Source organism: Balaenoptera musculus, chromosome 11 (assembly GCF_009873245.2).
Source record: "Balaenoptera musculus isolate JJ_BM4_2016_0621 chromosome 11, mBalMus1.pri.v3, whole genome shotgun sequence".
Classification (NCBI taxonomy): domain Eukaryota; kingdom Metazoa; phylum Chordata; class Mammalia; order Artiodactyla; family Balaenopteridae; genus Balaenoptera; species Balaenoptera musculus.
The window spans coordinates 39068456-39093017 of record NC_045795.1 but is presented as its reverse complement, the minus strand read 5'-3'; the positions used below and the strand labels follow the sequence as shown (position 1 = coordinate 39093017).

The 24562-nt window shown below is 46.9% G+C and overlaps 1 protein-coding gene and 1 non-coding gene across 6 annotated transcripts in view; both read left to right on the top strand.

The window, feature by feature from the left end:
• The first annotated feature begins 1893 nt into the window (after positions 1–1893).
• The window catches only part of PPARD (peroxisome proliferator activated receptor delta), a 77237-nt gene continuing 54568 nt past the window's right edge, over positions 1894–24562 (top strand). For 3 of the 5 annotated variants that reach the window (XM_036868559.1, XM_036868553.1, XM_036868554.1), the window contains exons 1-2: positions 1894–2028; positions 5645–5729. The gene's annotated coding sequence lies outside the window, so the exon portion shown is untranslated. Of the gene's footprint in view, positions 2029–2801; positions 2938–5644; positions 5730–24562 lie in introns of all 5 variants that reach the window. The other 2 variants (XM_036868555.1, XM_036868556.1) reach the window with 2 other exon arrangements.
• LOC118904629 lies at positions 21439–21541 on the top strand. Its single transcript, XR_005022077.1, has one exon. It is a non-coding gene; the product is annotated as a U6 spliceosomal RNA (small nuclear RNA).

The following is a 24562-nucleotide window of genomic DNA, read 5'->3' as shown; positions in this document are numbered from 1 at the left end:
TTGTTCAGTTACACTGTAATTGGGCATCCGAGCAGGTTTTGGTAGCTGAGCTCTCTGGCTGGTCTGAAAAGGGTTGCAGAGGCTTGGCAGGGACCGACTTTTCCCACTGTGAGCTGTGCCTGTGGGCAACTCTAGTCAAAATGAAGATTTGGGGAAGCTATGTTAGTCTGTTTTGGATTCAAGTAACAGAAACTAACTGATTTAAGTTTAAAATATATGTATATATTTTTATATATCCTTTTAATATGAAAATGAAATGAGCTGAAAAATGTAGTATTTTAACAGTGCTCCCAGAATTTCCTTTAGGGAAGGAGCTGTCTTTATTAGGGGAAATGAGACTTTTAGGGGGGAGAAAGTAAGTGTTGGCAGGAACTCTAGCAATGAAGAGATGTGCCTGGAAAGCGGGAAGGATTTGTTTTCTCTCTGGAGAGAATGGGATAGAGGAGAGAATGGTGGGGCAGGGAGGAGAGGTAGTAATTTGGGAAAAGACCAGGCTCTAAGGAGTGAACAGACAGTCAGAAAACCTCAACGCTGCCAGTGCAGAAAGGACTTTAAAAAAATGTCAGCTGTGTGAGTTTAAACTGTTTGCAATGCATCACGTGACCCTTCCCCAGGGCCCACAGCATCATAACATCTATACCCATGAATGTTTTGTGTGGGAAGAAGTGTGGGCAGTCCTCAGGAAGGGCTGAGTTTCACCTCTACATTTCTGAACTGTGTGACTGCAACAGCCTGGCAGAAGCTGGAGCCTGGAGGCAGAGAGATTTAGGAGAATATAAATCCCCGAGAAATTTGCAGAAATCTTAGGGATGGCTTTGACTTCCACAACCCATTCTTTCTTCCATCTCAGAGGCAGGGAGGTTGACATTTGAATTACAAAAGTACTGCGCAGGGAATTCCCTGTCGGTCCAGTGGTTAGGACTCTGTCACTGCAGGGGTTACGGTCCCTGGTAGGGGAATTAAGATCCCCACATGCTGCAGCAAAAAAAAAAAAAAAAAAAAAAAGAAAAAAAATAAAAAAAAAAAAAAAAAAAAAAAAAAAAAAAAAAAAAAAAAAAAAAAAGCACTCATAGTTCTACTATCCAGATATCTAGGAGTGTAAGAGAGGGGGAGAGGTAATCTTTATTTTAAAGATGTTGGAAAGGAGGAAGTTACCCATTGACCATACACCTATAGAGTCAAGTTTTGTTCATTGCCAGATGGCAAACCCATCTTCTCCCATACTGCCCCCCAGCTGCTGGGTACCTTTTCATGGTATATCTGAAGGTTGGGATAACACGTCCCCCTCCAGGTCCTAAAGACCTGGGTTAAGAAGCGAGAACAGAATTTTCTACAACAGTAAGGAGGGTGCTCCCCATTTAGGTGGGCAAGTGTATTAGATAAATAGGAAGATAGGTAAGAAATCCAGAACCATAAATTTCTAGTTGCAGAAGCCTCTTGAGGGAGCAAAGCCCTTTTGTGAAAATTACAGGGAGCACAGTCTTCTCCAGTGGAATTTGGATATCCAGGTTCTAGCCTCAGCATTGCTTCTCACTGCAAGTCACGCACCTTTTCTGGGACTGTTTCTTCACTGGAAGTTTGAGGAGACTGTACGAGATGATCTCTAAGTTCCCTTCCAGCTTTAAATTCTCTTTTGTGATACTTGCCAGATTTGCTTCACTGGCCCTGGAGCTTCCTCCTCAGCTCTTCCTTGAGCTTCCGCGCCCTCGTCCTGCACCAGAGGGCGCTGCAGGCGGGCCCGGGGCAGCGTGCTGGTGGGCGGAGTGGCAGAATCAGGGGCGACTCCAGGAGGCGCGGTGATTGGCCGCGACCGGGGCGGAAGGGGGCGTGGAGAGAGGGGAGGGGCGGGGCGGGTCTGAGGGGTGACGTCACCCTGGCGGGGGCGGGGCCAGGCCGCGCAGCGTGTGACGCCGCGGCCGCCGCGGCCGCCGCGGATCTGGGGATTAATGGGAAAAGTTTTGGCAGGAGCCGGAGGATCTTACGGAGCCTGCGGGACGGCGGCGGTGGCGCGGAGGGCAGCTAGCACAGGTCAGTCCGGGTCCGGGGAAGCGGGTAGGCAAGCAGCGGAGGGAAGCAGCGGGCCCGGGCTGAGGCGGGCAACGCGGCTGGGGCGGAAGGCCCGGCGGGGAGTGGAGTGGGGAGAGTCGCAGGGGTCGGCGGACCGAGCGGCTGCCGCTTCCTGTCGCTCTGGCCCGGGCGGGTCGCGGTCGTCCGTTGCTCTCCTGGTACCCTGCCCCGCTTCCCCTGCGCCACCAGCCTTTGGACGCCCATCAGTATTTGAGCCCGAACCACGGGCCTCCCCCCAACCCCCAGACTCTGTGCCCCCTTTTGGGCCTCGTGTCTCCGTCTCCTCCCACTTCTGTGTTCTGAGAGCCCGATCTCAGGCTCTAGGTCCTCTCCCACTACCCACCCTTGCCTCTGATCTCTTCTTTCATATCTTTTCTGGTGTCCCCAAATTCATTGCCCTCTCTACCCAGGGTCTCCTTGGAGATCTTCTCTGTCCCCCTCGTTATCCTTGTCTCCTGTCTTCGTCCTCCCATCCTTGCCCTGTGTCTTCTCTCTCTTTTCCCATCCCTGTCCTCTCCTTCCCCCGTTGCCTGGCCCCTCTCAGTATCACCCCTCCGCATCATCATCCTCGCGATGTTACTGGGCTTTTTCAGCCCGTGCCTGCAATCCCTGTCTACCTAAGCCCCTCCTACCCAGGTTCCCCCCAGAAGCCCTGTTTTTGCCCCACTCTCTGATTTCTTTCCAATCAGCCATGTCCTCTGCATTCCTGTCATCCACCTCCCCTTCCTTCCCAGTTCCTTGCCTCTGCTTCTGGGAGAAGCATTAGCTGCAGACACTACTTTGCTTTCCCATGACCCGCAGTTGAGATACCCGTGGAGTGGGCGTGTGGGTGTTCAGCCCCTGATTGAAGTAAGGCGCTGAATGTCTGAGGTAAATAGCAGGTAATGTTTGTGTGGGAGAATTTACTGGGGTGTTGCATCAGGGATAATGTCCAATTTGAAGACCATTCTTCCAATCTCAGCTTTAGTACTTCCCCTTTATGGGTCTGTTGACTTCCAGGAACCTTTGAGGAGAGACCAGCCGCTGAATTGGGTGTATGCCAGGGGTAGCTGGAGGCCTCATCCAACTCTTTTCCCCTTCCAGGAAACAGGGCTTTGTGGCTTTACACTCTGGATGTACTGTACACATTTAAACCATGATACCCCAGCCTATCTCTGCCCTGATTCCCACCCTCCACCCTATGCCCTATCCCAGAGAGCTAAGAGAAGTTTCCAGAATCTATGCCCCAGAGAATGCCTGTGGTCCTCAACCTTTTCCTCTGTACTGGCTCCAGAACATTTTTTTTCCTGTTTGAGTTTTGAAATAGATTGCCAGCCTGATAGCCCTGGGGCTGGCAGGTATCTGTCCCTTTTGTTATTGGTGGCTCGAACCACCTGCTGATTTTTCCCTCACGCATCTCTGAACGTGTCTGGGGCTTCTGATGTCGATCACTGAGCAGGTTCTCTTGAAGGTTCTTCTCCCTCTGTTTTCCTTGGGAGCTTCATTTCCTGTGGCTCTAAGAGAGAGAGGCTGACACTGAAGTCCTGTTCCCTTTGCCCAGGAGTAGCCAGTCAGTATCTGCCTGGACAGGTTGTGGGGCTGCATTAGGAAGATGGTGTCAGGAACTTGAGTTGCTTCCAGTCACAGAGAGGGATCATCCTCTCTGCGGCTAGAGAACCCACCACCTTCACGGTGCGTCTGGATCTTTAACCTTCTTGCCAGGCTGAAAGTTCTTTACAGATGCGTTCAGTTCGAGCTCCTTTATTTGGCGTTGGTCCCCTAGAGAGATCTTCAGGAAATAACATATCCTCTGTTTCTGCCCAATCTGATTTTGGAGGATTCTGAAAGCGTGACCCACTCTCAGTTCAGAAATGAAGGCCTGTTGTTTCACCGGGCTCCGGGTTTCTAGGTCTCCTCTTTTGAGGATCGTGCTCTCTGTCTTTGAGCCAGAATTGGACACAGAATTGGCAGCCTTCAGGAACTGTGGTAGAGAGCCAACTGAAACAGCCAGACCAGACTTTAAAGTTTTGGAACCCTCTTGTGCACAGACCCTTTTCTGTGAAAGGAGTAGGGTCGTGGATGGCTGAGCCAGTGCCCTCTCCACTAACCCTTTGAGCCCTAAGCAGCACTTGGGCGCTGGGGGGAGTAGGGCAGACTGGACCAAAAGGGGTTCCTTGTTCCAATGGAAAACATCCCTTTGGGGCTTTAATGGGCCATTCTGATGAAGTTGGGGTTGTGTATTTGGTGGTAATTTAGTCCAGCCTGTGGCTCCCCAGGACTGTACCTGACTCTTTTGAGCCGTTTGCTACTCCTCTGTCTGCTTACCCATTGATAGTGTTCTCTACTGAGGCAGCAGGTGAGAAGGGCTTGAGAGGACGTCAGGACCAGTCCTTGGGGAGCAGCTTGGGCACCAGAAGCTCTGGCCAGATAGCTTCTGCAGTTTGTCCACCACGTCATCTTCCCCGTGGGTAGTCATGATCATCAATTACCAAGTGCCCATTCGGTGACTTTTGCAGAGCTTGGGTCGGCCTGCCTCTCTTTTTCAAAGGGGTGGGCAGACAGGCCCCTGACATTATCCTACAGATGGTGTAGCCCATTAACTCCTTAGTGTAATGAACCGCTCGTTTGTTTGGCTGCCTTTCTCCTTGCTTTCCTCCTTCTTTGTTGTGTGCCTCCACCCACTCAGGAAGAATTGCCCTCACTCTGCCTTCCAGCCTCACCTGTGGTCCCTCAGACCCCATCCCCCTGGGCCTGGTGAGAGGACAGCCGTTGTTGGGTGCTGGCCTGGGAAGCTGGTAGGCCTCTTCTTTGGATAGAATGCAGATGTCCTGGTTGTTGTGCAAACTGTCCTCAGGGCCTGTGGCTCCTGGCATGTCCTGGGATGGCGCAGCTTCTCTCAGGAGGGGCTGGCCCTGTCGCTTCTAAAAGTTTCAGCTGTATTCTGTCACCAAATACAGAGGCCCACCTCCTAGGGTGTTACCTGCGGACTGGGAAGCTAAACTACAGGCCCTCCTCTGTGCCTTTGGATCCAGAGGGAGGAGCTACTTGCAGCTGAGTTCTGTGGTGTCAGGAGAGCTAGGCACTTGCTTGAGCCTGGCAGGGAGGAAACGGCCCCTTGTATCAGGTTTCACATACGTGGGTCTTCTTCCTAGGCATATGGTTCTTGGCCTTCACAGCTCAGAGGCTGGTGATTAGGGTGTGACTCCAGTGCCGTCTCCACTGGGCTTTGGTCAAAGAACAAGCATGACTCAGGGCGTCTCCATTTAGGAGCTGCCACCTGTGGGGGGGTGTTGGGCTCCGGCTTCTTCTTCACCTTGCCAGCTCCTCCTGCCCCACGCTGATAGAATCAGCAAAGCTGGTGTCTGCTTACTTGGAAATGAGCAGACTACTTCCAGGGTTGGGAAATATTTGCTGACTCAGGCTCAGAATCACAACATCTCTGGGGGGCGGGGGGTGTGGGGGTGAGGGACAGAGGAGGAGCCAGCTTGCCTTAGGAGCATTCTCTGAGCCCTGATGTTTAATTATAATGTATCAGAGCTGCTTTTCTGACCCCTGGTGCCTCTCAGCTAAAGTTGTTGGGTTTCTTTCTATCCCGCAGCGTTGTGTGGTGTTTTGGGGTATGCACGTGGTACTCACGCAGTGGCTTCTGTTCACCGACAGATGAGGACAGATGCACCAAAGAGGTAATCCCATTTTCCTTACCCAGGGGCCTCTGACAACTGACGGACACATCTCAGATGAAATGGTTTCACTAGCGCTGAGTCCCAGATCCCAGGAGCCTGTCACTGCATCTGGTACTTGCACATAGTGGGCACTTATTAAATAATTATTGAATCTATGGCTTATGTGGTTTTTTTTGAGGAGCATTAAGAGTTTCACCTTTACACCCACTGAAACATAGACTCCATAATGGCAGGGACTTATTTTGTTTCCTGTTGTGTCTAGGACAGTGTCTGGCACAGAGGAGATGCTAAGTATTTGTTGAATGAATAAATGTACAAACTTTCTTCTCTGCCCATATTATTCAGGTGCCAGGCCTCAAAGATAGTGTCCATTATTTTCTTTCATTTGTGTAACAAACATTTTTGAGTGCCTGCTATGTGCCAGGTACATTACTAGGCACTTGGAAAATGATGATAGTGAAAAACCAGATTCTGTCCCTGTCTCATGGGTCTGTAGTTTGCTGGCATGTATGAGAGAGAGCTGGGCATGATACACGGAATTGTTTCTTCCATCTCTGCTGGGATATTGGGTCCTCACGAGAGTCAGAACAATGCTCTGTGCTTTGCATTGCTGTTTCCCTGTTTGCTCTCAGGATGCCTGGCAGGTTTTGTAAACTCTCAGAAGGGACACTCCAGGGAATTTGATTTTCGTTGTCCCAACTATCTGGGAAGCCAGGCCATGGTGGGGTCCCTGCTGGGGGCCAGGGGAAACGTGGGGCTCCTCTCTGATTTGCTTTAGTCTCTGAAGCTCAGTGGTTCTACTAGCTGTTTATGGGCTTCACTTCCCTTTCTCTGCCTTTAACACCTCGTGAGTTTTCCTGTTGCCAAACAGGGTGCTGAGCCCATCTGTCAGTCTGCGGGGGTCGGGTTGTCTGTGGATCTTGCAGGAAGGCCTGAGGTGGGGGCCCCTCCTGTTCTCAAACCCATACCAAGTCCTTTCCTCTGAAGGAAATGTGAAGGCGGAAGAAGGAGGGTTTGGGAGGCTTCTGAGGTTCTCTGAGAGGAGACGAGAGAGAAGTTCCCCCTTAGCAGGGAGAGCTGCTGCGTTGACTCGATTCGCTTTGTCATTTGTTTGAGCAGCAGCTAGCCACAGTGGCACCTATGTCCATGTCCAGGGTTGGTTGTCCAGTTCATCCCTTAGCTTTGAGCTCCCAGCCCCAGCTAGAAGTTTCCTTTCTTAGTTTCCACTGGCAAAGATGAGGCTATAGCTTTATCAGATTTTTTCAGTGTTAATCTCAAAAAACTGGTGTTGTCATCTTAGTCTTTCCCATCTGAGGCACTTTTGTGGGCCAGGTGCTGTGACAGATGGTTTCAGACGTAGTCCTTGGCTGTCCCCATGGCCCAAGTAAGTGGAACCTAGTTGGTGAGAGAAGACATATGCACAGAAAGATTTTTTAGACATTAGAGACTCAGTGGGTACTAAAAACATGGTGCTGTACAAGGATACTCATTTATAGGAGCAAGTCATCCCTGAGGATTGGCTTTGTCCCTGAAGAAACTGGGTGTCAGATTGGCCACCTTGAAAGAAAGCTGGTTTATTTTGAAGTCAACTTTATTAAAAATTGTTAAGCGGGCTACCCTGGAGGCACAGTGGTTAAGCATCCGCCTGCCAATGCAGGGGATACGGGTTCGAGCCCTGGTCCGGGAAGGTGCCACATGCCGTGGAGCAACAAAGCCCGTGCACCACAACTACTGAGCCTGTGCTCTAGAGCCCGAGAGTCACAACTACTGAGCCCGCACACCTAAAGCCCATGTTCTACAGCAAGAGAAGCCACCGCAATGAGAAGCCCGTGCACCGCAACAAAGAGTAGCCCCCGCTCCCCGCAACTAGAGAAAGCCCGCATGCGGCAATAAAGACCCAACGCAGCCAAAAATAAATAAATAAATAAATAAAATAAATTTGTTTTAAAAAAGATTGTTAAGGACCTCAAGAACTTTTGTTTACTGTATTAGAAATTAAAACTGAGGCAGTTTTAAAAATTACAAATTTATGAATTCATTTGATATAATAATAAATCCATTACATTTATCATAAATGACATTTTTAATGAAAAATAGCTATTTTCCAAAACAAAAATGTTGAGAGGAGTGACATTGTTTTACATTTTTACTAATGTCTGGTTTAATAGAAGAGAACTGGATTCTCACAACTGTTTCTGTGTTCAGTCTCTTGAAGTACATTGTTTTAGCTGAAGGATATGAAGAAAATCTGGCTGCACACAGATATGTAATTGAGAAGGAGAGGGATATTTTAATAGCTTTTGCAGATAATTGTGGATATTCTTCTTTGTTACTATACCAAAACTGGATGAGTGGTAGTTTCTTAAAGGTTAGTTGGAATGTGGAGCCTGAAATCTTATCAACAAACTTTTCATACTTTGTGGCATTATAATCCATTGGCCCATCTTGCACTTTGAATGGATCTTTTACTTTGAATTGGTCATTGAGAAATAATTGGTTTACTGAGTTATATAGATCTAAATGTTGACATGCTTCATTTTACAATGTCAGTAAATCATATTAAGACCACTGATCTCATCAGAAAAGCCTTCAAGTATTGGAAAGCTGTGAAGCTCACAGTGGTGGATACAAGTTTTCCATAATTTGAATTTTCTCTTGAAAGCTTGATTTTTATTGTTGGTAACATACTGTCAGTTTCTTTTCTTGAACTGACAGTCTCACTTCATTCATTTTCAAGAGAAAGTTTGTCAAATACCCAATCTAAGTAATCATAATTTATTTGTCTGTTATTCTTTTCTTTCAAGTAAAAATGGTGTTTCATGAAAAAACGTGGCTAGTTTAGCTTGCAACTCAAACAATTGCACAATTGCTTTTTCTTGAAACAATCATGGAACTCCTGTTTTGTTACATAGGATATTTAAAAGACATGTACTCCGGGGACTTCCCTGGTGGTCCAGTGGTTAAGACTCTGGGCTTCCACTGCAGGGGGCACAGGTTCAATCCCTGGTTGGGAAACTAAGATCCCGCATGCTGTGTGGCATGGCCTAAAAAAAATAAATAAATAAAATAAAAATAAAAGACATGTACTCAAGGGTCATGATTTAATAAAGTTAGTTTTTATTGGCTCATCTAGGACATTCTTAAGTGGAATTGGCACTTTATTATTTTTCATGATTCTGTGGGTTGACTGGGCTCAGCTGGGCAGTTCTCACTTGGGGTCTCTCATGTTGTTGTAGTCAAGTAGAGGCCAGGGCAGGAGTCATCTGAAGGCTCAGCTGGGCTGGATGTCCACACTGGCTCCCTCAAATGGCTGGCACTGATGCCGGCTGTTGACTAGGGTGCCTACATGTGGCCTCTCCATGTGCCTTGTGCCTCTCACAGCATGGCAGCTGTTCTGAGCAGAAATATCCCAAGAGGGGGTGTATTGAGAGATCCAGGCATGAATAGCAAGGTTTCTTATGACCTAATCTTGGAAGTCACACAATGTCACTTTGTGTTTTCTTGGTCATAGGACCGGCTCAGATTCAGGAGAGGGCTACACAAGGGTATGAACAACAAGAGGCACGGTTCACTGGGAGGGAGAGAGGCCTCCTTGGAGACCAGCTACTACTTCTTTTTAGCATCCCTTATGTGAGATAACCTGGCCTGTATATGAATACTTCCAGGAGAAAAGTGTTTTCTCACAATTTCCATTCCTGGAAACCACTGTTAGGAAATTCCTAGTAGGTTGATAGAAGCCATTTAATGCCAGGTGAGGGAATTTGTACTCTGTGTTCTTTGGGCAGTGGGTAGCCATTGATGGTTTTAGAGCAAGGAGTGATTATGTTAATAGTGCAAAAAGGTGGATTAAATGGAGAAAGAATGAAGGTAGAGAGGTTAGGTAGGAGATTACTGCAGTAGTCTAAGTATGAGGAAATTCTTCCTCATATATAATCTGAGTTCCTCTGGTTGCTGTTAAAATTAATTGATTTTGAGCTGTCAGCCACACTGATTAAGTACCCAGAGCATGGGTGGAGTGACACACACACGCACACACACACGCGTTATTTAGGGATGCCGCTACACCAGAGGGCTCACAAAAATAAAAGGGCTCACAAAAATTAAAAGGCAACTAGGGGCTTCCCTGGTGGCGCAGTGGTTGAGAATCTGCCTGCCAATGCAGGGGACACGGGTTCGAGCCCTGGTCTGGGAAGATCCCACATGCTGTGGAGCACCTAGGCCCGTGAGCCACAATTACTGAGCCTGCGTGTCTGGAGCCTGTGCTCCGCAACAAGAGAGGCCGCGATAATGAGAGGCCCGCGCACCGTGATGAAGAGTGGCCCCCACTTGCTGCAACTAGAGAAAGCCCTCGCACAGAAACGAAGACCCAACACAGCCATAAATAAATAAATAAATAAACCCAAAGTTAAAAAAAAAAAAAAAGGCAACTAAATTTAGGTTTTATTGTCAAGACACATTAAAAAGTCAATCATAATTTATCAAATAAAAAGTAGGAAAAATAAAACTTCATGTAACACCACTGACAGTGTTTCAAAAACACTTAAGTTTCAGTATCATAGACCATGAGGAAGTGAGGAGAAGAGTGAGAAGAAAGAAGGGGACAAATGAGAGGATGGTGGGGAGAGGGATAAAGAGGAGGAAAGAAGGGGGTCGAGGGGGAAAACAGCAAAAAGAGTGATGGAGGATGAGGCTGGAGGAGCTGCTTGAGACCCAGCAAAGCCTCTGCTCTCCCGCGGGTCTCCAGCCTTAGCGTGCGGCTGGCTGCTTCTGCAGTTCCCGGGGCCCTGCCTGCCGGGTTTTAGCACCTCGTGCTCCTGCCTTGTCTCTGTGACTCTTTCTGTCTGAGAAGATGCCTGGGGAAGCGCAGGAGCTGCGTTGCTGTTGGGCAGACCTGGGTGTGACTCTTAGCGCTCAGTGAGTGGGATCGTGACTTAGAGATCTAGGCACCTCGGTAAGTGCTGGTTTCACGGAGCCGAGGCTCTGGGGTGCTGAGCTCAGGAGGAAGTGCCTTCCTGCACTGGTTCCCTCCCTGGTTGACACCGGGCCATGGCACTGGAAGCCCAGCCTGAGCACGGGGAGTCTTCATCTGCTGCTCAACAGTTCCTGGGGTTCCAGGCAGTGCGTGGCCCTTCTTTTTCTTTCAAGTCCCATCTGCCAAGCCTGACTTCTCCCGGGCCTTGGCGTCATCTCAGCAGCTCTCCCGAGACCATTACTGAATTATCCACAGCTCATAGCCACGCAGCTTCGAAAGAGTTCTCCCATGGGGAGGATCCTGAAGGGAGAGGCTCCCAGGTGTTATGGGGAAACTACCTCATGTTTAAGTTCATTTCTATATTATTATATTGATAGGTACCTAAAAACAGATTTTCGTTTCTTTCATTTGTAATCTGCTGTAACTCTTTGATCCTTGTCACTGCTTTTGGCACTTCCCTCATCCAAGAATTGTGACCTCAGCGGCGTGGAGTTTCTTGGTCACCGCTCTGATGGAAGTACAAGCCAGCTTTGCTCTCCTGGTGGCAGCAGGAGCCAGGCAGGCTGCCCTGCAGACACAGTCGTCTGCGGGCCCACTCGCCTCACAAACAGGCTGTCCTTGAACTTGCCAGAACCCAGAGCTCACTGATCATCCCTTTTTCCAAACAAGCAGGCAACCCAGATGGGTTCTCAGAACCCTCCACCCCAGGCGGGTCTCATGGGAAAAAGCTTACCTGCCATCCCTGAAACCGAGCTTGTTCGTCTGACCCACACCATTTCTTTGCAGCTTCCCCTCCTTAAAAGCCTTCAGGACAGTCCAGAGATCCTGCTGGGTTCCCCTTGACCCTCAGCATGTGCATCCCGGGATGGATTTCTGAGTGGTCCACTGGGGACATCAGGTTGGAGAAGAGAAAACTACCCTTCTCTTCTAAGGAGGCCTTCCAAGGACCAAAATGCTCAGTTGCATGAAAATAACTCCCTGCTCCCTAGTTACAGCAAAAGAAAGACTCTGGCCCAGGACCTTGCCAAGGCTCCCGATCTGACTCTTCTTTCCAGTGGACCAGAGGTCTGAACTGTGTTTCTCCCAAACTCTTGGCTCCTGTCTTTCATGGTGGTGGACTGGGTAATGGCCCCCAAAGATATCCAGGCCATAAGCCCTGGGCCCTGTGGATGCTGCCTTGTATGGCAAAATGGACTTTGCAGATGCAACTAAGTTAAGGAACTTGAGGTGGGAAGATTATCCTGGATTATCCTAGTGGGCCCTAAGTGCAATCACAATTGTCCTTTGAAGAGGGAGGCAAAGGGAGATCTGATACAGAAGAAGGCAGAGTGGCTACTGCAGCAAGATCTTCTGGCTCTGAAGATGGGGGAAGAGGCCAAGGAATGCAAGGAATGCAGCTCTGTACGCTGGAAAAGGCAAGGAAACAAATGCTCCCCTAGAACCTCTGGAGGAACTGCGGCCCTGCCAATACCTTGATTTTGGTCCAGTGAAACTAATTTTGGATTTTGACCTTCAGAATTCTAAGGGGATAAATGTTTTGTTTTAAGCCACTAAGTTTGTGGTAATTTGTTACAGTGGCAACAGGAAACTACTACAGGGGTCATCCGCCTCCAAGCACAGGTGGTGACTTGGCTGATCCTTGTTCTTATTTTAAGGCAGTCTTAGAGCATCCCTTTCATGGCTATGTTGGAGATTCTAGGTCCAGACTTTCTGCAAACTAATATTTAAGACAATATGCTCTCTGGGGGAACCTTTTCGGGAGTTCTTGGGAGCAAAAGAGAAGGCTCAGGTAGCATATGCTCCTTGCTTTTGGAACTCCCCCACACCTTCACTCAGATGGTAATAGTTTCTTTCAGATTGTTGAGGATCCAGGATTAGCTTAAATCTGACTCCAACTCCATCTTTCTCTCCACTCTCCTTCCTTCCATTCATTCAGTGGCTATTTATTGGGTACTTCCTACATGCTAGGCTCTGTTCTAGGCACTAGGGATGCAGGAATGAACAAAGCAGATAAACAGATCTGCTCTCATGGTAGTTGTGCTGGGGAAAGGGGAGGGAACCAGAATTAAGTAAATAGCATGTCAGATGGTGAGAAATGCTGTATGGAAAAATAAAGTAGGAAAGAGGTCATGGCAGTTTTATTTATTTATTTATTTATAAAAATTTTTATTTAGTTATTTTCATTTACTTTTGGCTGTGTTGGGTCTTCGTTGCTGCGCACGGGCTTTCTCTAGTTGTGAGCGGGGGCTGCTCTTCGTTGCGGTGCACGGGTTTCTCATTGCGGTGGCTTCTCTTGTTGCGGAGCACGGGCTCTAGGCACGCGGGCTTCAGTAGTTGTGGCGCACGGGCTTAGTTGCTCCGCGGCACGTGGGATCTTTCTGGACCCGGGCTCGAACCCGTGTCCCCTACATTGGCAGGCGGGTTCTTAACCACTGCGCCGCCAGGGAAGTCCAGTTGCAGTTTTAAATAGAGGGCTTGAGGAAGGCCTCGCTGAGAAGGTTATATTTGAGCTGAAAGAGGAGAGTGAGCCATGTGTGGGAAGAATCTTAGAGGCAGAGGGAAAGCAAGTGCAAAGGCCCTTAGGCAGGAACATGGCTGGTGTGTTGGAGGAAGAGTCAGGAAGTCAGGTGGCTGGAGCAGTGAGGGAGGAAGAGAATGGGAGATGAGGTCAGAAACGTGACTGGGGACCAGATCGCCATTGACCCTGAAATGCTGTAAAATCTCTCTACATGGCCCATCCTTCCTTCTTCCCTCCCTCCCTCCCTCCCTTGCTTCCTTTCTTCCTTCCCCTCTCCCTCCTTCCCTCCCTCCTCTCACCACCCTTCTGCCTTTATGTTTGTGTTCATCAATCCCTTTCTGTAGAATATCTGTCACGTGGTACCTATGGGGTATCAGCAGGTAAACATAGGCAGCTTAAAACATTAGAAGAGGGGAAAAAAAGCACCCTCCTTTTTCTGATAATAAAAGCAGTTCCACTGTCAGTGCAGGTATGGAGCTGTGTGCCTAGAAAGACAGCTCTGGGGTGGTTTCTGGGGGTCCTCACTTCCCTCCCCCTCCTCCTCAGCCCCATGAGGATCTCCAGGCCTCGAGGCTGCCCCCGCCCCCCTCCCACCGTCTACCCAGTGTGGAGCCCACCGTTGCCCACCTAAAATGCTTTCTTAACAGCTCCCTCGTCTCCCTGCCCTTCCCTGCCCGGAGCAGCACCACAGCTTGCCTTCATCCCTACACTCAGCCAGGTGCCTGGGGACTGCCCGAGAAAGGAGGAGCATGTGAACCAGTGCCACTGCACGTTTGTGGCCGTCACCTAGGCTCCCAGCATTCATAGGCCCCCCACGTCCCTGAGCCACTGATTCTCTCGTTCCTGGGAGTGACCATTCCAAACCTCAGGACTCTTGCTCTTCTAGGTCCTCACAGTATGGCTGGGATCTCTAAGAAACAGATTCCAAAAGGTCAAGTAAGTCCAGCTTGAAAAGCCACTCTCCCTGGATAGTGACCCCATGACAGTTCAGGTGCTCTGGCAAGCTTCCAAAATGACACTTTGTCAGCTTCATTGTCATCTAGGGGCCAGGTACAGATTGTCTTCATGGATTAAATCCTCCATGCCTATGTCTCCGATTTTATAGTTAGTCCTAGGTGACTCTGTCCAGAGCTTGTTTTAAATAATGGCACCAAATAGATTGTCATTGAAAACATGAAAAATCTTTGGTAATAAACAAAATGACCAATAATAATTTCGATCTCCCAAGTGAAAATCACTAGGTAAATAAATTCCCAAACTGCAGACTGCATCCAATCAACATTGTATTAATCTAGCCCTGCTTATATTCTATTATAGTGTGTGATTGCTGTGACTTCTTTTTGGCCTCTTAACACCCCAGTGTATTTACAGCACCTACTTACGGTTTGCCTTTCATAATCCTTGCAGTGTGTCACCTTTTAGAAAAATATTTTGTCTGTTTTCTAGCCCATTACCCTGATCCAGTAAGCATATCTGCACTCAGGCCCAGGCCTGCCTCTGTCCCTGGCAAGCCTAGGGTGGCCTCGTCCTCTGCACTACCAGGACCCTGTGTTTTGGACTCACTTTTGTATCCCCAACCTGGCACCTTGTAGATAGCCAGGGGGTACCTCTCACGAGCTGGTTCCAGCTCTCCCAGGGCTTCTGCCCATGTGCTGCTTCCTCTCTGTGGACTGAAGCCTAAACCTTGCCTTCCTTTTCTGCTTCCTGCTTCCGTCTTGAGAAAGAACCAGTCCATCCATCCAGTGTTCTCTATGAGTCAGAGACCTTGCTGAGTCACAGGGGAGCAGCCTACCTTGCACAGTCACGTCCTCAGTCCTGAGGGGTGTTCATTAGCCACCATCAAAGTTCTTCTACCTAGAAACTGGCTCCTTGAGGGGCAAGTGCCTTGTGCAGAGAGGCTCACCAAGCACTTGTTGGATGGAAGGGTGGCTAGATAGCCAGCCTGAGTGGCCCTCTTCCCACAGAGTGGCCCTGGCGCTAGCCTACCCCAGAGCCATCTGGGAAGTTGTTTCATGGGGAACAGTCAGAAAGCTGACGTGTTCCCTCTAGGACCCCTTCCCCAGTTGTTGCCCCTCCCTTTGGTTGAAGCTCAGTGGAGACAACTGAGATTTTTGGCTTTGGCAGTTTTTCTCAATTGCCTCCTTCTCCCTGCTTCCTCCACTGGGGGTCTAGTAAGGCTCCCTTCTCACACCTCTGGCTTGGCACCTGCCGTGGTATATTATGGTGTAGTTACTGCCTGCATGCTAGCCTCCGACATCAGACTGTGGCTTCTTCAGGAGCTGGGCTCACCTGTATCTAATCCCCTTTCCATCCCCTGCAGAAGTCAGTAGACACCAGTAGCTGAGTAGAATATGGCTCTCATGTGTTGAATGCACTGTGCTAATCACTTTACATGCATCACTTTGTTTAATCCACACACCCTGAGAGGTAGGAATCATCGTACCCCTTCCACAGATAAGAATGCTAAGGCTCAGACTGGTTAGGAAAGTCGCCTGAAGCTGCACAGCTAGTAAGTGGCAGAGCTAAGATTTGAACCCAGGTGAATGAAGCCCGCTTCTTTTTTTTTTTTTTTTTTTTTTAAGCCCGCTTCTTTGATCGCCATACAGCAGGGCCTCCCCACAAAGGGATGGCTGGCCAAATCCAGTTCTTCCAGCTTCGAAAGTACCTGCTTGACTGGCCAGACTAATGTTGGCTTCAGAGAACACTCCCTGCTTTCAAGCACAGCGGAGTCTCTTGTTGGCCACTGGGCAGAAGCAAAGTGTTGGCAGGCTTTGGGACCCCCTGCAGAGCCTCATTCCAGGTCAGGGGGCAGAGGAGGCCCTGAGAATGACTGTGCTTAGTGGCTCCCTGGATCTGCTCCAAGGCAGTGAGCAAACCCCCTAGAACCGTAAGAAATAACCAGCCAACTGGTGGGCCAGGCATGTAGGGTGGGAGGGACTTGTAGGAGCAGAAAACAATCACTGCTCCAAGTGATTAATCAGCCAGCTTCCAGCCTGGTGAAGGGAGAGGAGAAAGAGAAGATGGCCCAGGTGTGCACATATGGAGAGAAGGGGGGAAGGGAAATTGCCTTTATTCACATTCTCCGTTGGGCCAGGCATTACCCCATGGAGGAGCTCACTCGCCCTCACACCAGCCTGCAAGATGTGGGTATTGGATGAGGAGGTATAGGATCAGAGTTGAACAATTTGCTCAAGTCACACAGCTGACAAGTGACGGAGCTGGGGTTGAGCCCTTGGAGCCCTTGCTCTTCTCAATTCAGTGACTCTGCTCTCCCTGCTCATGTCCCCTTAGCCTGGGCTTTCCAGGCATGTACGAATGGGTGCAAGTAGGCATCCGCAGGCTGTGAGCAGAGGCAGTAGGAGAGTCGGGGCTCTTGGCACCTGTCCTGTTCAGACGGGCCCTACCTAGACCAGCAGGACTTACTGGGCTGAAACCAGCAGTGGCATTACATTTTTCTCCTTTCTTGTACCTTGTCATCCCTGGGTTATTTTTGGAGAGCTGTATTTATTTCTGCTCCCACTTCCTCACTGGAGGCAGGGGTTGGGGTGCAGAGAAGGTATTGGGAATCAGAAGAGGTAGGCATAAGGGACATCTCAGTGGGGGCCTTGCCTGGGCTCTGGGGGCGGTTATGGCCTCTCCTCCGCCCAGCTGTAGGCGCAGGGGCCCTGTGCCAGGATTGTGGAAATCTGGGAAACTCTCTTTTCTGGGATGTGGATCTGGTACTTGAGCACAAGAATTTCCCTGTGTGTGGTTTTTAATTTATTTTAATATGTTTTAATTATATAAATAGTGGTTATTCATTATAGACAATTGGAAAATACAGATAAGCACTGAGAAGAAAATAAGTCATACGCCCAGGTACCTGAGGTCAATTAATCCACGACAAAGGAGGCAAGAATGTACAATGGAGCAAAGACAATCTCTTCAACAAGTAGTGTTGGGAAAACTGGACAGCCACATGTAAAACAATGAGATTAGAACATTCACTCACACCATATTCAAAAATAAACTCAAAATGGTTTAAAGACCTACATGTAAGACCTGAAATCGTAAAACTTATAGAAGAGAACATAGGCAGAATATGCTTTGACGTCAATCATACCAGTATGTTTTTGGAATAGTCTCCTAAGGCAAAAAATAATAATAATAAAAGCAAGAATAAACAAACAGGGCCTAATTAAACAGCAGAGGAAACCATCGACAAAACGAAAATATAACCTACGGAATGGGAGAAAATATTTGCAAATGATATGACTGACAAGGGTTAATACTCAGAATATATAAACAGCACATACACCTCAATATCAAAAAACAAACAACCCAATCAAAAAATGGGCAGAAGACCTGAATAGACATTTTTCTAAAGAAGACATACAGATGGCTAACAGGCACATGAGAAGATGCTCAACATCGCTGATTATTGGAGAAATGCAAATCAAACTACAACGAGATGTCACCTCATGCCTGTCAGAATGGCTATCATTAAAAAGTCTACAAATAACAAATGTTGGAGAGGAGGTGGAGAAAAGGGAATCTTCCTACACTGTTGGTGGGAGTGTAAATTGGTGCAGCCACTGTGGAAAACAGTATGGAGGTTCCTCAAAAAACTAAAAATAGAACTACCACATGATCCAGCAATTCCACTCCTGGGAATATATCCAGAAAAGACAAAAGCACTAAAAAAGATACATGCACCTCAATATTCATAGCAGCATCGTTTGCAATAGCCAAAACATGGAAGTGCCCATCAACAGAGACATAAGTGCCCATCAACAGACAAATTCATTAAGAAGAATGGTATACATTTACAATGGAATATTGCCCAGCCATAAAAAAGAATGAAATTCTTCCATTTGGAGCAATGTGGATGGACCTAGAGAATCTTATGCTTCGTGAAATAAGTCAGACAGAGAAAGACAGATACTGTGTGACATCACTTATGTTTGGAATCTGAAAAATAACACAAATGAATGTATATGTAGAATAGAAACAGACTCACAGATAGAGAAGACAAATTTGTAGTTACCAAAGGGAAGAAGGAAGGGAGAAAGGACAAATTAGGGGTATGGGACTAAAAGATACAAACTACTGTGTATAAAATAGATAAGCAACAAGGGTATATTGTATAGCATGGGGAATTATAGCCATTATCTTGTAATAAATTATAATGGAATATAATCTGTAAAAATACTGAATCATTGTGCTGTACACACGAAACTAGTACAATATTGTAAATCAACTATACTTCAATTAAAAAAATAAATTTTAAAAGTCACACATAGGGAATTCCCTGGCAGTCCAGTGGTTAGGACTCGGCGCTTTCACTGCCATGGCGTGGGCTCAATCCCTGGTCAGGAAACTAAGACCCCGCAAGCCACATGGCATGGCCAAAAAAAAAAAAAAAAATCATACATAATCAACGCCATCTATAAGCGACTGCTATAAATTTTGATCTGTGTTCATTCATTTATCTATCAATTAATTGATTATTATTTTTTGGTGAAGAATGTGGATAACGATCTCACAAGCCAAGGACTGTGTTCTTTTAGATTCTACTATGACTGTGTATACCTATTCTTTTTCTTTCAAAAATGGTATATTTTTTAGTTTTGTGACCTGCCTTTCCCATTTTTCAGGTGGTTTCATTATGTCTCTGTTTACTCTCTGACCTTCCTTGCCTTTTGTGAGTGAGCAAAGAAAGGCATTTTGCCCAAAGGGAGGCATTTGGGAAGAGCCATCTGGTTATTTCTTGGTGTAGTTTCTTAAAGGGTGGACGGCAGAGAGGTGCATGAAGTGTGTGTCCACCTCTCCCCTTCCATGTTTCTCGCTACCTGTCTTCCATCTGCTCCCCCTACCCACCCCTCTGCCTTTTTTTTTCCTTCCATACAAACCCAGGAAAGGATACTGCCTCCAGTCTGAAGGTTTCTTTTCATGGCTTTTAGAGAAAAACCTCTCAGGAGCTCAGAAAAAAAGGTACACAGAGTGGAGATGGGAAAGGTCGTGCCTAAGCTGGGGTGGGGTCTTGGGAAGGGTGACTAAGAGGAGGGCCCAGGTCCCTGGCTCTGTCTTGAAGCAGTGAGAAGAAACTGGGTGTTAGGTTTGGGGGGGATAGCAGGTGGCTGTGGGGCCTTCTTGCAGAGACAACGACCAAGATGACCAGGAGGAGGCCTGGAAATTATATAAGGGGCCTGGATATAGGCCGGAAATAGGGGACAAGGAATTGTGTCTTGACAGCATATGCTCCTCCACCCAGGCCCTGCTCTTTCCATGAACCTCTGCTGGTCTGCTTTCCCTACCTGGCCGTGGCCAGGCCAGGTGGTTTGACAGGTCTGGCAGACCCGGCCACCATGCCCTACTGACACCTCTGTGCCAGCAGCTGCTCCATGGCCCCTCCCTGGCCAGTAGGTAGGGATCTGAGCATGTAGTCAGGCATGGGGAAGATGTTCCCAGCATCCTCAGAATTGGCAGCTCAGATTCCATTCTAGAAAAACAGCTCAGAGCCAGGGAGAAAATGGAAGCTGAGGTGGTCTGGGAGGAACAAGCGATGCCTCCCCTTTACTTCTTACCGAATACAGTGGGGTCTCTGGCCGTAGGTGAGGAGAAGGCCTCTGAGCCCTGAGGATGAGTGAAACTTGGCATCTCAGCTTTTTTCTGGGCTACTCTGGTCTGCACGCAGGCTGGTGTTTCATGGCGGGGCCAGGAATTCATGCTTATGAACAGGATGATTTCCATAAGCTGTGTGTTCCTCACTGGATCATACTTGTTTTCCTGTGGATCCCAGTGCTGGTGAGACCTGGCAGCCACCCGCTGGGCTGCAGAGCAGGGTAGCTTCCTGTGGGGCCCCTCGAAGCCTGCACTGCTCCTCTCCCTTCCTCCACTCCTGAGCTATAATTAAGTTCCTATATGAAACCGTATCCCTCAGCTGACACACACTTGTAACCGCAGTCCTGGTCACTGGGCAGCTCCTCTGGGGTGACTCCAGGGGCTGGTGTCTCAGCCTCCAGACAGTCTTGGGTAGGTCTGAGTAGGTGGTGGGAACCCACCAGGAGAGGCGTGGGTCCAGTGAGGCAGGAGCAGGCCTTGCCCAAGAGGCAGAAAGTGGGGAGTCAAGGGGGAGGTGAAGGGCTGGTGAGCAGCCAGAGTGCAGGGCACACAGAGGTGGAGGCCAGGACAGGCAGCCTTGCAGGGCAGGAGGGCATGGACAGGGCCAGCGTTCTGAGTCACCGAGCTACGAGGCAGAATGTGATCAATCTCTTTTATTTTATATTCTGCGTATTTCTGTAGCATTGTAAAATTGAGATATACTTCCCATAATGTAAAATTCACCACTTTAAAGTATACACTTTAGTGGTTTTTGGTAGATTTACTGTGTTGTACAATCATTGCCACTATCTAATTCCATAACATTTCCATCACCCCCAAACAAACCCTGTACCTATTAGTACTTAGTCCTAATACCATCTTCCCCTCATTGATTCCCTGGCAACCACTAATCTACTATCCTTCTCTGTGGATTTCCCTATTTTGGACATTTCCTATAAATGGAATCATACCATATGTCGTCTTTTGTATCTGGCTTCTTTCACTTAACATAATGTTTTCAAGGTTCATCCGTGCTGTAACATGTTGTGGTACTTCATTCCTTTTTATGGCTGAATAATATTCCTTTGTATCATTTGGGTTGTTTCCATTTTTTGGGCTTCTATGGACACTCATTTACAGGCTTTTGTGTAGACATATGCTTTAAGTTCTTTTGGGATTATACATAGGAATAGAATTGCAGGGTCACGGTAACTTTCTGTTTAATATTTTGAGGAACTACCAAACTGTTTTCCAAAGTGCCTGCATCATGCCCTCACTCGCTTATTGTTTGTTTGTTTGCTTATTACATTTATTGGCTATTTATTTTTAATTATAAAACATATATAACATAAAATTTGCCATTTTAACCATTTTCTAAATGTACATTTCAGTGGCATTAAGTACCGTCACATTGTTGTACAACCATCACCACATCCATCTCCAGAACTTTTTTTCATCTTGCAAAAATGGGAATTCCCTGGCGGTCCAGTGGTTAGGACTCTGTGCTTTCAATGCTGGGGGCCCAGGTTCAGTCCCTGGTTGGGGAACTAAGATCCTGTAAGCCACGTGGTGCAGCCAAAAAAAGAAGAGAAAAAAAAAAAAGACCATCTTGCAAAAATGAAACTCTGTACCCATGCTTGCTTTGGCAGCACATATACTAAAATTGGAATGATACAGAGAAGATTAGCATGGCCCCTGCGCAAGGATAACGCGCAAATCCATGAAGCGTTCCATATTTTTAAGATGATACAAACGGAGAGATATACCATGTTCTTGGATTGGAAGAATCAACATTGTGAAAATGAATATACTACCCAAAGCAATCTACAGATTCAATGCAATCCCTATCAAACTACCAATGGCATTTTTCACAGAACTACAACAAAAAATTTCAGAATTTGTATGGAAACACAAAAGACCCAAATAGCCAGAGCAATCTTTTTTTTTTTTAACAGATTATTTTTAAAATTTATTTATTTATTTATTTATGGCTGTGTTGGGTCTTCGTTTCTGTGTGAGGGCCTTCTCTAGTTGTGGCAAGCGGGGGCCACTCTTCATCGCGGTGCGTGGGCCTCTCACCTTCGCGGCCTCTCTTGTTGCAGAGCACAGGCTCCAGACGCGCAGGCTCAGCAATCGTGGCTCACGGGCCCAGTTGCTCCGTGGCATGTGGGATCTTCCCAGACCAGGGCCCAAACTCGTGTCCCTTGCATTGGCAGGCAGACTCCCAACCACTGCGCCACCAGGGAAGCCCCCAAAGCAATCTTGAGAAAGAAAAACGGAGCTGGAGGAATCAGGCTCCCTGACTTCAGACTATACTACAAAGCTACAGTAGTCAAGACAGTGTGGTGCTGGCACAAGGGCGGAAATATAGATCAATGGAACGGGATAGAAAGCCCAGAGATGGACCCACGCACATATGGTCACTTTATCTTTGATAAAGGAGGCAAGAATATACAATGGAGGAAGGACAGCCTCTTCAGTAAGTGGTGCTGGGAAAATTGGACAGCTATATGCAAAAGAATGAAATTAGCATACTCCCTAACACCATACCCAAACATAAACTCTAAATGGATTAAAGACCTAAATGTAAGGCCAGACACTATAAAACTCTTAGAGGAAAACATAGGCAGAACACTCTATGACATAAATCATAGCAAGATCCTTTTTGACCCACCTCCTAGAGAAATGGAAATAAAAACAAAAATAAACAAATGGGACCTAATGAAACTTAAAAGCTTTTGCACAACAAAGGAAACCATAAACAAGAGAGGACAGCCCTCAGAATGGGAGAAAATATTTGCAAATGAAGCAACTGGCAGGGGATTGATCTCCAAAATATACAAGCAGCTCATGGAGCTCAATATCAAAAAAACAAACAACCCAATCCAAAGATGGGCAGGGGACCTGGATAGACATTTCTCCAAAGAAGATATACAGATTGCCAGCAGACACATGAGGGGATGCTTGACATCACTGATCATTGGAGAGATGCAAATCAAAACTACAATGAGGTGTCACCTCACACTGGTCAGAATGGCCATCATCAAAAAATCTGCAAACAGTAAACGCTAGAGAGGGTGTGGAGAAAAGGGAACCCTCTTGCACTGTTGGTGGGAATGTAAATTGATGCGGCCACTATGGAGAGCAGTGTAGAGGTTCCTTAAAAATCTAAAAATAGAACTACCATATGACCCAGCAATCCCACTACTGGGCATATACCCTGAGAAAACCGTAATTCAGAAAGAGTCATGTACCACAGTGTTCATTGCAGCACTACTTACGGTGGCAGGGACATGGAAGCAACCTAAGTGTCCATCGACAGATGAATGGATGAAGAAGGTGTGGCACATATATACAATGGAATATTACTCGGCCTTAAAAAGAAACGAAATTGTGTTATTTGTCGTGAGGTGGATGGACCTAGAGTCTGTCATACAGAGTGAAGTAAGTCAGAAAGAGAAAAGCAAATACCGCATGCTAACGCATATATATGGAATCTAAAAAAAAAAAAAAATGGGTATGAAGAACCTAGGGACAGGACAGGAATAAAGACGTAGACGTAGGGAATGGACTTGAGGACACGGGGAGAGGGAAGGGTAAGCTGGGATGAAGTGAGAGAGTGGCATTGACATATATACTCTACCAAATGTAAAGTAAATAGCTAATGGGAAGCAGCCGCATAGCACAGGGAGATCAGCTCCATGCTTTGTGACCACCTAGAAAGGTGGGATAGGGAGGATGGGAGGGAGATGCAAGAGGGAGGGGATATGGGGATATATGTATACGTATAGCTGATTCACTTTGTTATACAGCAGAAACTAACACACCATTGTAAAGCACTTATACTCCAATAAAGATGTTAAAAAATATATCAAAAAAAAATTAAAAAATAAAGTTACTTAGGTCAGTTCCTTATACCTTTAACCACTTCAGTGAAGTGGTTCAGTATATTTGTTGTATACAATTGATTCTTTTATCATATTCTGTCTTTAATCCTGGGATTTCCATATGGCCATTTAAAAAAAATTATACATTAAGGTTTACTCTTTGTGTTGTACATTTAAATGGGGTTTGAAAAAGGCATAATGCCATGGATCCAGAGTTATAGTTTCATACATTTAGTTCCATTACCTTAAAAATTCCTTTGTGCTTCAATTATTCAACCCCCCCCCCCACCCCCCGTTTCTAGTTTTGCCTTTTTCAGAATGTCGTATAATTGGAATCATACAATGTGTAGCCTTTGCGGACTAAATTCCTTAACTTAGCGATATGCATTTAAGAATCTGCCATGTCTCTTCATGGCTGACAGCTCGTTTTTAAAAAATTACTGAACAATATTCTTTTGTGGGTATGTGCCACATTTTGTGTATCCATTTACCTCTTAAGGCTATCTTGGTTGCTTCCTGTTTTGGGCCGTTGTGAATGGAGCTGCAATGAACATTCACAAGAAGGTTTTTATCTGGACATAAGTTGTCAAGTCTAGGTAAACCTAGATAGACACATGACTGTGGATCATATGATAAGATGATTTTTAATTTTGTAAGAAACTGACAGGCTGTCTTCCTAAGTGGCTGTATCATCTGCATTTTTACCAGAAAGGAGTAAGAGTTCCTGTTGTTCCACATCTCAGCAGCATTTGGCTGTTAATGTTTTGTGTTTTAGACATTCTAAATATATGTTTAGTAGTATCTTGCTGTTGTCTTGGTTTGCAGTTCCCTGATGACAAGTGATGTTGAGCATTTTCTCGTATGATTATTTGGC